Source organism: Callorhinchus milii, unplaced genomic scaffold (genome assembly GCF_018977255.1).
Source record: "Callorhinchus milii isolate IMCB2004 unplaced genomic scaffold, IMCB_Cmil_1.0 Scaffold15, whole genome shotgun sequence".
Classification (NCBI taxonomy): Eukaryota; Metazoa; Chordata; class Chondrichthyes; order Chimaeriformes; family Callorhinchidae; genus Callorhinchus; species Callorhinchus milii.
Window position 1 is genome coordinate 12,242,245 of NW_024704756.1, and position 15,957 is coordinate 12,258,201.

The 15,957-nt window shown below is 40.0% G+C and overlaps 1 protein-coding gene across 2 annotated transcripts in view; it reads left to right on the forward strand.

Moving 5' to 3' along the window:
• Nucleotides 1-15,957, forward strand: part of aff2 (AF4/FMR2 family, member 2) — a 182,574-nt gene that overhangs the window by 6,922 nt on the left and 159,695 nt on the right. The window lies entirely within an intron of this gene.

The following is a 15,957-nucleotide window of genomic DNA, read 5'->3' on the forward strand; positions in this document are numbered from 1 at the left end:
TGCGGTCGATAGTGTGAGGACGTGTGTGAAAATTGCTCACAAATGTTTCAGTGTTTACGTAAACTTCGTGTCACTCGAGTACTAAAGGGTCTTGGATTCGTAAACCACCACTAATCTGCCAGGGATTTGATGCATTGTGTCCCTTTCCCCAGTAGATCACCTCACAAATCATCAAGTACAATACCTAGGTTAAGTTTGCAGTCTATCCCTCTTCCTCCCACTGGACAGGCAGGAAAAAATGGAAATAAAACCACTAATGCATTATAAAAAAACAGACACCGTGAAATAGCAGTGAACTGCTGCCACCAATAAACACGATCAGGTTTTTAAAAACTAAGCAATTTGTTTCACCCTTTGTAAGGCATTCCCAGGGCATTCACAGCCTCGTGTTGAGGGTGTGAAAATCGTTGGTAAGATGAGAAATGCAATTGCACGTACATGCACTGGAACAAAGGAATGTTTTTGATCTCCTGCAACCGGCGTGTTTCAAGAGAGGAAAAAAAGAAAGTTAAATTTGCGTCCAAATTAAGGGGCTTCAATTTCAGGATAAACACACATACGCTGACGTCGGGTTCAGGGAGGGAATGTGTTGCTGGTCTGACCGCTGAGATCTGACACTAACTCGCACACAGACAAGAGATAAAATACACATCGAGGTTTAGATGCAAAAGAGTGAAACGGCTTTCAAAAAAAAATGAGATGCTTATTAAGGAAAAGGATGCTAGAGATTTTTTAACCTCTGCCGCTGAGAAAATTTTGTGGGCAATTAAAATGTTTATGCTCCAAAAAAATATATCCAGAATAATATGTGAGATCTTTACGTTGCAAAAGGAAAGTGATGAAATAACCTCAAGCACCGTTCCTTTACACTGTTGATGTAAGGGTCATCATCAGCTGTAGGAAAATTCTGTTTCCCTGCTATGTTGACTGTCTGCGATGGATAGTGCTCTAGCGCTGCTGGGACCTATCTTCAGCGGTGCTGCTATGCCTTACGGCACCGTTTTTAATTTTACATGACGTGATGTTCTGCTTTGCGTTGAAATAGATTCCCTCATTACACGCGCTCGATAGATTTACTAACAATGGAAGAAATTCCCTGGAGTAATTAGAATTTGAATCTGGCTTTTGAGTTAAACAGGTTATGGCCTGAACCAGCTAGATTCAAGGCATCCAAGTTTGAACCATATCACCTTGATGCATGACTTCCTGAAGGTTTGTGTTCAGCTCACCTGCGCGATTTGAATTACCTATTTACAGATACCATTGGCTCAGTGGAGTCCTGTAGCTCAGTGGTTAGAGCACTCACTTTGCAAGTGAGAGACCTGAGTTCAATTCCAGGCAGAGGGCGAAACCTTGGGCAAGTTTCCTTACTCCACACGCCTAATAATAATCCCTCCAAAACAAAACAATAATAAATTGGTCATTTTCAATCTACGGCTGTTTGTGGGACATTGCTGTGCGCAATTGGCTGCCGCGTTCGCCCACAAATATACAGTCAATTCACTTTACAGTTTATTCTGTGAAGCGCTTTGGGACGTCCTCCCGACATGAAAAGCGCTATATCAAATGCAAGGATTATTATTATTAATTGAGTCCTTTTGATGTACCATAAAAATAAAACAATCCTTATATTTGGTATGGCGCCTTATCACGTTGTCGATTTTCTCAAAGAGCATCACAGGATTTTACCCATTTTTATCTTTGGTATTAAAGCACCAGTGTCTTGCATGGAGTGTGATTCCATCATGCAGCGAACTGAGAGACGATGCCTCCGGGGTATCTTTACACGAGCTTTAACCAGCTATGTTGGCATCGCATCTGGTTTGAATCCAACATCTAAACGAAGTTTAGGTTTTTATTTAACTTCAAGCAGAAGTGTAACTGCACCTGATACACTCGCAACTGTAATAGACATTGAGAAGGTTTTAAGTCATTTATACACTTTATCCATATTGTGTCTTCTTTTAATTCCCAACAAATGATCGGCGTTCACCTCACCAATGGGTCCATAGAGTCTCTCATGTTAGTAGAAGCTCCACATTTTAATAGGGCAGGACCGGTCCTGTATAAGTCACTGGATGATATGAAATGCATTGTGGAGCTCCACCAGTTGTACCAAATAGCAACCAGGCCCAAACTTGGTAAAAGTTACTCAATCCTCAGTTTGGGAATCAGATATTCATCTTCTAGGATTGCAAGCCATATTCAGATAAGTGTTTTTTTTCTAAATCACTCGCTTATCGCATTTCTTTGTTTGATGCTGGTTCTGTGTGAAAGCCGCTGTATTTTAAAACGTACATTCACTTGTTCATTGAAAATTTGCATAGAATTAGTGTTGTTTACTGTCATGTAATTGTTCTGTGTGTCCTGGATTACTTGAATTTAGGGAGATTTACTTTGTTAATCTTGTGAGGTTAAGCTTCGCTGTCCCAGTTTTTTNAAGAGACCAAATCAAAATAAAAGCGTACGCATAGTGGATTTTAATACCTTTCTTGAAATCTACATTATTGAGCAAAAGACTTCTGTGAATACGTTATTTTTCATCAAATAGAGGGTTGATTCCATTAGTGAAACCTCTTTGCGTTCAAATGCTTTCATCAAGCGAGAGGTTTGCAGTGTGCCTCTTGTCACTTAAACCTAGCAAGTGCTACTTTCGTTTAACTTAGATGTTGAGATCTAATTGTCAAGAGCTGGAGTAGCACATCAAGCTATTTATGGATTTTATTTTCTCTCTCACTGAAATAAACAAGCCTCAGGAATTTTGAATCCTTGTGCTGACCTGAAGAATTCCCCTGTTCTCCCTCCTGCCCACTTCCTCCACACACACACAAACAGATTCCTTGGGGAAACAGTAAATGAGCAGAACCTGGAGTCAGGACATAATCCGATCATATCCTCCTGGGTACCAGATGTTGCCCAGTGTTGCAACTTCTCTCAGATGCATTTATATTCTCTACACTGTGATGTGACAGACTATCTTAGATTTAGAAACGTTGTAAGTGTCTGTGCTGAAGGAATGGGGGAGGGAGGAGGGGGAAAGACTGAAGCTGCTTTTATAATCACAGTTTAGAATGCCTAGATGGATAATCAAGATAATGTAGATGACTGGAAACAAAGACGTTTTGATTTCCATGTCTAATGGGTTACATGGCTTAGGACAGGAAGAAACAAAGATATTAATGAGGAGGAATGTAGACTGAATGACTAAGCCAAAACAGGGTTATCACATATAAGCGTGAAGGCCGTGTGTTTGAACAGATGCTTTTCACTGTGTACCACTAGACACGTCTCCAACTTAATATTGTCACATATGGGATAAGATACTAGACAGCTCACATGAAAAAGGCCTGCAAACCAGTCCCATTTAGACCTTTTGATTAACTGGAGATGAGTCTAAAATAACCTGCTTGAAGATATAGTTATAGAGTGTTGACACTTGTATCTTGTCTGTTACTTTGATTGTGGCATAAAGCAATAAATTTGGATAAGATTCACTTTCCATCAACAGGGGATGTAAAACCCAGTCAGCAAAGAGAATCATAGCTGGAATAACAACCACAGTTAATTGAAGTGGAGAGCTTAACGTTTGGTTGGATTTGCTAGTGGAGGACGAACGCTTAGATAATACAATTGCATTCCCTCAAACAGTGCAAAAAGATGGCGAGGGCATCGGTATTTAACCTGAGCAGAAGTGCTGTCTAATGCTACATTTTTTTCTTTATCATCGGGTGAAAACCTGGAGGTAAAAGCTGATGATTGATTTGAATTTTTGTTTAAAAGCAAAATCCCACCAGTGAATGTGGACAGAATGAAGGAGTAGATTAATATGCTGTCGTTTCATGTCTGGCAGCTGGGTTCCAATCCAGGCCATGTTGATGGGGTGGAAATCTCTCTCTGCTGTCGATAAGCTTCCTCAAGAGGTTATTCTGCTCCACGCAGCAGATTCGTTGCTGTGGACTAAGCGGTAATCTCCTCCGATGACAAAGTTTTGCCAATTTGTCCCTGTGCGCTTATAAATAACCCTAAATGTAATTTTGAAACCATAATTTAATTTTCCATTTTTAATGTCAGGGTATTTATACTTAAAAATCACATTACATGTATTTACAAGTGGAGTGGGACAAACTTGCAAAATAAAACAACCTTATGAATAGAGGAGAATAATATTTAGCCCGCAAATATGCACAGGGTAACATAAACCAAACATCTCCTGCCCCCCCCCCATCCCCAAGTGACCACTCTTCATATGTGAGCTTGGTCAATTTTGCCCTTCAGTCTTTTTGCCTCCGAACATAAAAGGCGCTGTATCAAATGCAAGGATTATGAAACACATTTTCCAGGATAAGTTACTGTATCAGGAGCAAGCGTTGGCTGATTTTTTTTTGTCCACTCTCTTACTAGCCCTTTGCCCACAGGGGCACCTAACCTACTGCCCCAGCTGAGATTATCTCACACAGCACAGCCTGGGAATTTAACTCACGACCTTCTTGTCTGTTTTGGCTTACCACCTCATCAACCAGTGCTTTTACCCATTGATCGAACCGAATACATGTGCTTGCTTGTTCATTCACTCAACATCCTTGCCTAAATTATAATCCTGCTGAATATTTTGCTGCCCAATGAAGACTTTTGTTATTAATACCATACAAACAGGAAGATGTATTATTTTCTTTGAATATGTAATCTGGGGCTGAACAAGTAAGAAATGGAATATTCAGTTCAGTTATTTCATTTGCTGAGGGGTGAACTTTGGAGAGTGTTCTTATTTACATGGTGGAAACAAGCCAGATCTGATCCAACCATTAGTATTTTCCATCATTGTGGTGTCGGTAACCTCCTGAAGTCACTGTATACCCTAATATCATGATGTGATCTTCCGCCCTGTGTCCTGCAAATCTTTCTTCAAAAGCATCTCCTGGGAGGCACTTCCAAAAAAAATCTCACTTCATTAGCATCGCAAATTTGATTAAATGTCAGCCCATTTTTAGTCTGTGAATTTACCTAGTTTTCAGATAATAGGTTGTTTGTGGAACATTGCTGTTCACGAGCATGCTGCCTCGTTTGGCTACAAATACGCGGTCACTCCATTTCACAATAAGTACCCCGAAGCGCTTTGAGATGCGATGAGGGGCTGTATCAAACACAAGGATTATTTTCCTCTATATGATGAAAAGGCCCAATGTTCAATGTCAGCATTGTACATTTCCCTGGTTGACTTCAACTGTCAGATTGCAGTGCGAGGTTTTTTTTTCCTTCAATTTGTCCAGTTGACATTCATTTGTATTAAAAGTGTCATTTGCAGGCAGTAATTTCTGGTGGAGAACTACTTGCTCTCTGAATGCCTGTCCGGCTCTTGGCACATCTTTCAGTGTTCGTGCATGAACCACACGAGTAGGGCCTTGTAATGAGCCTGATCTTTGCCCGATTGTATTGTCTCTTCACTTTCTCGATCCCATGGCTGGTTTCCACTGCTTTAGCCGACGATCTCGCCCCCTTCCTTTGTGCCTTCCTGGAAACTGGTGTGAGTGGAGTTGCTGATTGTCTGCCACATTCTTTCCTCTCTTTTCAGCACGGCCAGTAGCACAGATTTGATCTGTCAGCGCAGCACTTTTCACTCTCTGAGCATGACCGAGTCCGTGCATGCAGGCAAAACATTTTAAACTGACGGACTGACGAACAATGCCCTCCCTCGCATTTACACATTTGCCGCAGGAATTGGAGAGAGAAAAAAATGACAGGGATGAGACTTGAACCGGTTTCCAGATAGATAATCGGGTTCAGTTGACTGTTTTTATACTAATCTTTTGATTAACTGTCACTGTAGGTTTCATTGTTGAAGTCTTAATAATAGCAATAAAACAGTTGAATAATAAACTGAGATTTTGTCCTGGCACACTTTGCAGCCTGATTGAGCCACGCTGTGTCGATAACACATCCTATCAATATGGTTCAATTTGATTTCCTGTTCCACTTGTTACCTACAGTACTTTGCAGTCAGCTTTTCTTTTTAAAAATTGCAAATGACTGTGTTTTTAAAAATCCAGGAGCCGGTTTGAAGCTTATTCTGTGACGTACTCCCTTTATCCTAAATTTGTGTTTGCAGCTTGTAATTAACGTGTCACAATGATCACAATTTTGGATTACAAAACCATGAAATTATATTTGCTTTATGTTACCCATAAATTGAATCAATCCACAGTGATGTTCAGGTGATGTTATTACATTTTACTCTAAAACCCTGCACATTGCAAATTATCAAGTGTACAATAATATCATTATGTAAATTTTCTTGAAATTCAGTATCTCCATGAGATGTATTATAGTTTCTGTGTTTTTTTTAAACAAATGGATGATTTAGCAGGTTTGTTTGCTTGTGCTGTATTTAAAGAGATATCTGTTACCACGGAAAAGCGACTTCCAAGCTGAGACTGAATTGAGGAATTTACTAAAATATTTGCGTGATTTTAGGTTTTAAGACAAACTGGTTTTTCAAGTGGAATTTGAGGCCCAGTGCTATTTTAAAGGACCCAGGGACATCAATGTTTGGCTGGTGAGGTTTACCAATGTAGAGCTTTCGTATCTCGAATGGTGTTATATTCAGGATAAAACCCGTGGGGGTGGAAAATCTCGAGGCAGCTTTCAGCTTCTCTCTCCATTTATGGGGCGACATCCATTTGCCTAGTGTTTTCACATACAAAGAACTGGGGGTCATTTGCTGATTAGCCTATTATTGTGACAGTTTCTGCTCCCACTATAACAATTAAGAATATTAAAAAATAGCAATAATAATCCTTGGATTTGACATAGGGCCTTGAAAGTCAGGAGGATGTCTCAAAGCACCTCACAGAATTTACTGTAATGTGTAGTGACTGTGTATTTTGTAGGCGAATTAAAACGAGGGGTGAAGTAGCAAAACAGAAGCAGTCCGAATAAATAAGTCAGATTTACAGGTCTGAAATGCAAAGCAATTTAGTCGCAGGTACAATCAAAATAACTGCTTGCATTTTTGGCCGTAAGCTCATGCTATTCAATCATTATTGTCACAAAATGATGCTCGTCAAATTATTTAAATTAGCAGAGCTCACGAAAGACGTGACATGAAGCAGTGTATTATTGCTTTAGCCAGCCTGGAAAGGCTGTGGAAAAAGAGCATCAACTTGGAACCACGTTATATTTATTCAACTGTTGATGATAAATAAATAACACAAATCTAAACAAAATCATGTTAGTGACTGCAGTCAGGACATCCACCAGTCCCTTCATTCCACCCCCTCTCCTTGCCCCTGTTGCCTCCTGCTACTATCCTGCCCTCCTCCTTGGTCAGACCAACCTGAACTGAGATCTCCCATTGCTCAATATCAATAGTACTCCACGAGCAGCCAGCAAGATGTGCTGGTGGATCCCATGGCCTGAGTAGCCGGCTTGTCCTGAATTCCTGTATGCTCGCCCTGTGCGTGTTTCCCACCTCTGGAACGGGTCCAGTTTTCATCTGAGACTCACTTGCCTCCACTCGGGTCCCTATCTTCATTTCCACGTGCTTCGCTGTTCGATTGTGAATATCCAAACGCCTACAGGGTTCGTCCCTTCTGGCGCTAACCTTTCCTCGTCCCGTAGGATGCAGCACTTCATTATCGCCCAATGCTCCGTGCAGCAGCTTGACTGAAGAACTGGCCAAACTCGCCCGCAGAGAGGCTTGAACCCTTGACCCTCTGGCTGAGTATAAGCAGAAGCACTCTCCCACTCGAGATAAGCCTTCGTTTCTAACACCATTATTTTATACAACACAACAAGACTATTTTTGCAGCGAATGGGCAATTAATTGTGCTGGGATTTTTTCCCCCTTTTTCCCTCCCCCTCGCCCCACCCATCAATGTTTTTTTGATTCACAGGTTAGGCATTGCAGCCTATTTAAAATGGAGTACATCAACAAATTGTAAAAATAGATTATTAATATTAGAGTAAATATAAATGTGGCAGCCGAGACTCAGCAATTTATTCAGCAATTTTGGCAACGGTGCATTGACAGTCATTAAATATCTTTGTTAGCACAATGATGAACACTAATGGACGACAGATAATTTAGGATTGCAACAGCGAGAAGTTTCACTCTTTGGAGTGGCAATAAATCGTTTACAATTCAAGTGACAACTGAGTGCAATACATCTTGGACCGGAATGTATAAAGCAATTATTTTTCAAAGGTTATGCAGTCCAAAAGAGTGAAATTTAAAGCGCATTCTTTTCTACACTGTCTTTGGAGCCATCAGGAAGCCAAAAAAATCTTTATGAAAAGGGATTTAAAGAGTGTGGCATTTGAAGGATGTTTACGAAAAGTAATGCACAAAATGATGATTTAGTGTATTGGTAATGCAATGATTATTATTCTATCTAATGGTACACAGACAGACTATACGCAGTTAGGTTCTCTTTAACCAATTTTCATTCTGATATGACAAAGACGAATAGGTCGCTGTCCTCTATTACACACTAGAGAGTGAAAACATTAGTGAAGCCATTACCTCAGCCCAGGCAAGTGGAGAGAATCGTGAAATTACCATTATTCTGAAGCCATTTAGTCATATTCAAGCACTTTTCCTGCCTTTAGTGAGCCAATCAGGTTATTATGGCTTCCCTTCTCCTTCATAGCTTCATTTGCTTTATTGTCTATCAATCGCATATTTGTTGAGCAGAATTATTATTATGACTTTCTTACCTGCGTGCCACATATAATTAATATCACCTCCCTGTTTCTCATGTCCCCGGTCCTCTATAAATCATGCAGCATTCTGCCCTGTATTTAGATATCAGGTTGCGTTTGAAGTGGTGTGGGATTAATTGGTGAATTAGATCAGGCAGGTAAACTTGAGGTGGCAATTTCATCTGTGTCTCTGGATATGAAAGGGCAGTGTCATATGTACATTAGCAGCCAGTAATTTGACATTCTGTCTGAGTTCATTGCTTGTTTAAGTGGGACTCGATAACCAACACCCTGCTCTTCTAGATGATTTGTCCTTGAATCAAAGAAGCAAGAAACAAAATAAAGCAAATAAAATCCCCATTTAGATGACCTGCTTTCTTGAGAAAAAAATTGCATAATCACTCTAATGCTATCACAATGTTCCCTGAAGTATTAATAAATGTTTATCTTTGCAGCCACACACTGTCTTTGTAGGAAATGTATGGGATAATTTATAGCCTGGATTGTGCTAAAAGCAGAATACATTTGAGGGTGTCAAGTGATGTGGTATAACACAAGATTAAAAGTCAAAAGATGTGATCCTGCATTGCAACACGTTAAAGCTTGTGTGCTTTGTATTCTATCCATTTGCAGCTCCTGAGGCTGCTATTAGTTTGCATTCACCCTGATGAGTTTTTCCAAGATCAGGTTTTGTGTGGGACAACAACATTAAACAGGATTAGCAAGCAAAATCCGTGAGCTGTGCTGTTCTGATGAACAGTTTGTAGTTCGCTGACATTGGGCAGTATTCGCATGCATGCTACAGGGTAACATAACATAGCCTTGGGCATTTTATATTCCAATAAATTTGAGCTTTTGTGAAGGTTGAACATGGCCCTGGCCTGGAAGTTCAGTCCACGCAAGCTCATACGACTCATCAACGTCAAACTTTAACTTGGCACAGCTCAGCTTTTTCCCCCAAGACGTGACATTGTGCATTTCGCTATTCAGTAAATGAACTTATCCCATTGAGAAAGTGAGTCATTTTGTATTAGCGTGAGCAATCGCATGGGGGTCTTCATACAAATCACTTGGAGTCAGGACGTAACTCCTCAAGCCCCATGTCATCTCTATTTAGTCATTTAGCAGTATGTTTGTTGTTTGCTGTATATGGGGGCTAGAGTTTAGAGAACGAAACCACAGACATCTGGGAAAATAGAAATAGCTATGCATTATTTGAACAAAATTCAAATGAGGTTGTTGTTCGACATACTTTTGCTGCTGCTGACTGTGTGAGACAGTGGGCATTGGTAGAGGTGATTAATTAATCCGTCTGATTGACTATGAGATGTAACAGGGCATTGAGGCCAGACAGGCTAACAATCCTGGCTTTAGAGAGACTATCATTACTGATACACAACTTGAAGCGATCAGAGAGCCACGACAAAGGGGGACAGAATTTTAATGTGTTGTACTACTTCAGAGTCAGTCAGAAGCCTGTCTGTGAATGAAGAATGTGTTTAGCTAATGCTCTATAATTCACAGCTGAACTTCTGAGAACACAAATTGCCTTACACAACATATCCTCTGCACATAATAATAATAATAATAATAATCGTCACATAACATAAAGTGAAACCTATCGTGTGGTCAAAATGTCTCAAAGCACTGCACAAGATTTTACTGCACAGTGTAGTGACTGTGTATTTGTAGATGAACATTGCACATTTCTAACCTAGTTGGACATGCACTTTAATTGATTACTGGATATTCTTACTTGTACAGTAAATGAGAATAGTTTTTTGCTGCATTTAACAAATGTCTTAAGAGATTAAGGCAGTGTTTGGAACTTGAAGTTCTACTCTTGTCTCACCCTGTGCTCCCGGTCTTCCCTGTACTGCTGAAACTTTGGGTTTTAACAGTTAAATTCTGCTTCAGATAATCGATGCCACCCAAAGTTTTGGCCCAGGGTAAAGGCCACCGAGTTGTGATTTGATGGGTTTCGCACAGTCTGTGGAAGGAGCGAGCTTGATGGGCCGAACGGCTTTCTCACTTTGTAGCCATAATGCATCCCCTTAAGCCAAGGCAAACAAACAAAAGAAAAAGAACAACTGTGCCAGGTAGGAATCATTTTACTGTAGCTCCCAATGATGAGATCAGGCAGCCTGTTTACACTGCCGGAGAATGATTAGCAGAGGCAGACAGAGAGAAAGAAAGCTCAACTGGGAACTAGTGCATTAATGAGACACCTGCAACAGCCTTAATCCTATCTTGTGTAACAATGCTGGAAAAAAAACACCCGGTGAACCGTCAGTTATATAACATTGTAATATAAGTGGCAGCGATGGCACGAGCAGGGCTGACAACAGTGAACCTTGTGATTGATCAGGCAGGGGCGGATTCTCGCCTGACAAATATTGGCAGAGGAAGTAAAGTCATTTCCTCTGAACAACAGTTGCTTTCACCAGGAACTCAACTTTTCAACGCTACCGAATGATGTACGGCTTGGTAGGTAATAAATTCTCTCTTAATTTGTCCGCTTGTAGGGAGAGTAACTCGTAAAGCACGGCGTATTAATTGAAAACGTCTCTTTTCGCCCCCCCGCCCACCACCACCACCACCACCCCCCGTTTAAATATACAAAGTAGCTGACAGACAACTCATTGGGGGAAAATACAAGAACAAAGCGCTCCACTGTCGCTGATGTAACACGACACATCGTCTTATTCACTGTGTTTTTTTTCAATCGAGCATGAATAAATTCAGAAGCTTTTGTTGTGTAGCGAAGGGCGTGGGTGAGTTGCAGCAGGCAACATTTCTTGCAGGATCACTTGGATACACTGCAGCTGCGAAGTGTTTCTAACTAGTGAAACCAACTTATCTGAACAGTCACTTCGAGACAAAATGCACGTAAAACTTCCCCGCCCCTCTCCACCCTCCCCCACCCCCCCCAACCCCCGAGCTGCTTTGCATTGTTTAGGATACAGGAGCCTTAAAACGGAACTTGTTTGCAGAAGATAAGTGCTGAAGTGGAGTGGTCTGGAGAAAGAAAGAGCAGTAGTTCGGCTGCATTTTTCATTGCCTTTCTTTGTCCTTTTTATACATTGTCTGGTCCAAGTGGGTTCTTTAAAGAGAAAGGCTTCCCAAGCAAATTCATTTGAGCAGCCGAAGAGTTCAAGAGCAGATTCTCTCGGAGCTTAATTATTACCTCTTTATGAGCGCAAGTTTCGAGAGGAGATTCCCAAGGCCACTTGTCATTGTTGGGCATATACTTTCCAAGGCTGCCTTCCCATTAAAAGCCTTATATTTTCCTAACAATGTACTCCGTGCCTTAAGGGTTCTGTTGTAGTAACCACCCATTGTAGGCTCTGTGCCAAATCTGTAAAGCCCACATTATAACACAACGGCAGAATTTATATCCAAATAATGGCCATTGAAGGACTTCCTGTACCTCCCCTCCCCGCCTCCACCACCACCATTTTCAGTACCAGGGCAATAATGAGCATTAGACAAGTGGACAGCAACAATATAGAACTCAGCTGCTTGTGTTGTTCTCGTTTCCTCAGAGTTTGTTGGGAGGGCACAATGAATGAGTGGTTGAAGAGCAACTCACCTGATGGAAAATAGTGCAGTTGTGTTTCCACAGGCCACTGCATGCTTTGCAAAGTATCTTGGTGCGTCTGATAAACAGAGGACCATATCAAACACAGCACAAATGTGTTTCCATGCACTTCCATCCGCTATTTAAAGAGGCACCGGGGTCCAGTGCATATTCATTGGAACTAGTGATCCTTTTTCATGTAACACATGATAAGTCAACATGTGTCTCCAGTAAATGTTGATGAAGAAAAAAAAGGGTTGCATTCAGCATTGGCTCAAGATGTCCAGTTAATTTGAAGCTGCTGACAGCGCAGCACAAATGCTAGATCACTTTCAAGGACAATTGAATGCATCATTTTCAGCTTGGCTCAATTGGTGGCACCTTCATCTCGGTGTCTGAAGGTTTGGGGTTCACGCCCTTGTTTTGAGCCTATAGTGTAATCTGATACTCTGGTGTGGTATTGGGGAGATTCGGGATTGTTGGAGAACAACAACGATAAAGATTGTATGACACTATTCAGAAAGTATCTTCTTTAAAACATTTGGGACGGTACAGATGAACCAGGGCAGTCTTTTCCAATTTTGTGCATTCCTGTGTTCAATACAATAGAACTTTCTGAGCTTTGATGGGCCAGATGCTCTTTTCACATACCTTACTGGTTTGTGTTCCTGCAAAGATTTAACTTTTTTGTTGAATAACTAAGAACTGTACTGGCAGTATTTCATCTGCATTATCTAATTTTCTTCGAAAGTCAGGGCTATTTATTTATAAGAAAATATTGCAATCAAAATGCAAATGCCATCTGATCAGTTACTTAATAATTAATTAAATATTTTTTCCTATTTAGCCCAAAGCCTAACTTTCGAACTCAGAACTCCATATAATAACTTGTCATGAGTCCGTGCAAAAGTTCCAAATAATCAGGCTTTAGCAAATGAATGATTCAATCAATGCACCTGGATATTGGTTCAGGGCAGAGTAGAGATGAAGCACAAAGCAAGTGATACATTGCTTCATTTCTCAAATCGCTGTTTTTTTTTGTTACCACTGATATTCTGTACAGGAGTTTAGGAAACCTTCCAGTGTTATTTACATCATCCAACGTTTGTGTCAGTTTGCCAAATTCACACCTTGTGTTGAAATGGTCAATGTTTCAACATGGTTACAGGAGAAGATCTAACAGCACGACTGATGCAAACATCCATGTTACACATTGTATGAAGTCTGTTCCAAATTAACAGGATTATTGAATCCTTTTGCTTTGGTCGCACAATTTGCCGCTGCTAAACTTTTGCAGCATTTAGAGAATATGATAATCAACGTTATTTTTTTAAAAAATAAGCTTTTTCTTTCTCCCTGTTTTTAGTTTTCAATCATCAAAGACACTGAGAGGTTTGCCTGCGGGTACTTTCAATTATTTCTTCTCTCTCATCATCCTGACTACATTAAACATCATTACTGTTTGGTCAGATGTTTGCCTGGATTTAGGGAGAAATTTCACCTGGCTCTGGATTTACTCTATTCACTCCGAATGGAGTAAATTATACAAAATCCTGAATTTAACAAATTCTTAAGTACAAGTAGTCTTAATATTGAAGATAATACTCTGCAAACTCTTTAAGAACTACAAAAAAAACCTTGAGGTTAAGACTGAATTCAACAATTTGCCAAATTCTGCATGTTCTAACATGCTACATAGATAGTCAAGGTCTGAATTTCTCCCATGTTTCAGCCACAAAGCAATACTGTTAACAAGGCTGTTGAAACGGACCCTTCAGTTTGTTGACAGATGCCTTTGAAATATCCTTTAAGTTGCAAAGTTCAGCACTCTTTATTAAGAATCCAGCATGGCCCAGCAGGTTTTATGATTTTACAATCTAATGCAAGTGTGCTTAGTGATTAGGTGCATGATACAGTATTTACAAGCCATGGTAACTCCTGTGTTATTGAGAGTCCCTGGTGAGGAACACAGCAAACACAGTTGTTTGTGTCTCTTTTTATGTTTCCAAACAAGGTGGTGCCTCAAATTGTGACCTGAATATCAAGGTAAAGTGTCAAGATACCCAAAGCTGCTTGATTGATAGCTCAAAGTAACTCCAGAAATGTTTACCGTACAGATAATTATTCCTGATGAGAAAATAAACAGTGGAGATCTTTCTAACCTATTGCTTTAAAATGCTTTGCAAACATAGCTACTTCATAATTATCGCATAGCAATTTCCACAGTTTATACTCTTTAACAGTTTATTTAGTAAGTCAGCTGTTTGACTTGTTTTGTCGATTTAAATATTTGCTTGGATTCATTCAAAGTGATTTTGTTGGCTTTTTTTTCCTGCTTTTAATTTTTTTTAGAAAACTATATATTTAAGAGCAGCAATACAATACAATTTATTCTTTACTTCTGTTCAGTCCTGTTCAGATTGGTTGTCAAATGTTGCAACAATAATGCCTTGGGTCAGCTTGCATTTTTGGCTTGCGAGCAAGAAAATTGTGCTTTGAAACTCTCTGAAACGATTCTATCCTTGCTGAGCAGTGGTTAAAGATGGCCAGGGTTTGGGGGGTAGAATCTTTGTGTGGTTTTGTAGCTATGTACACATGAGCGTACTCAGAGTGGAGAAGAAACTGCAGTAGCTGCTTCACACATTAGGATGACGCCTCCAATTGCCTGCAGAATAGTGTGCACGTCCTTAAAAGCAGCTGCAAATAGGTGGCCTCTTAAGATGAATAATGAACACATGATTGCCAACTGGAAGGCCATGAGTTTGTATCTCCACGCTGACCGTCACCCCAATTGAGTGCTCTCGGTTGACCATGGCTATTCAGAAACCTATGATCCCTCCCTCCCTCCCTCATGCATGAAAGAAACTGTGTAGAGTCTTACAGCACTAATGGAGGAGAAATGCTGCAATAATAGCCAGAGAGCATGTAGACTTGTTTTTAAAGCTGTAAATTCACAATAAAACTGAATTTGCAGCTGGAGAGTAAGCAGGACTTTTGATGTCAAAATGTCAACTGAACCAATTCAGAATCGTAAATGGGGAGATAACTGCTTGGAGCTTCTGCTTGACTATAGCTTTTGCTGACCTTATCTCTGGTTTCAAATTTTTTTGTGTCACATGAGTGTTGTGCGTTATTTTGTTCATAGTTTTGTACAAGGGAAGGGGGTGATAATGGAATTTAACACAGAATGCCAGGTCATATTACTTGTTCTTATTGACATGCAAACAACTATTTGGATGAGCAGGCATGATAAAGGGGACAGACAGACTGTAAATAACCAAGATATAATAAGGACTGAAGATTAAAATAAAACGGTAAGCACCAGGAAGAAATAAAATTGTAAAAGAAGCAATTGAAGGACCTTTTAAAAAAATTAAATACCGTTCTTCTCCCTAATAGTCGCCAATATGCAAAACTAATAAAAAGGTGATAAAATAAGAAAAATTGCACAAGTAACATAATTGCTCAGTTGTTTTCCATACCAGCAATAACGTTGTGTGAATAATAAAACAAGATTGTCTTTTATTTCCTAATAGTAATAAAATGATAAGTAAATTACCTGTAGTGTGTCTTTTGCAGCCCATAATCGGATTTGTACTGTTTTCAGTGCATTGCTTAATAGGTGTAAATCAGTCAAAATGGAAGAGAGTGTATCATGAGGCTGACTTTTACAATAATTG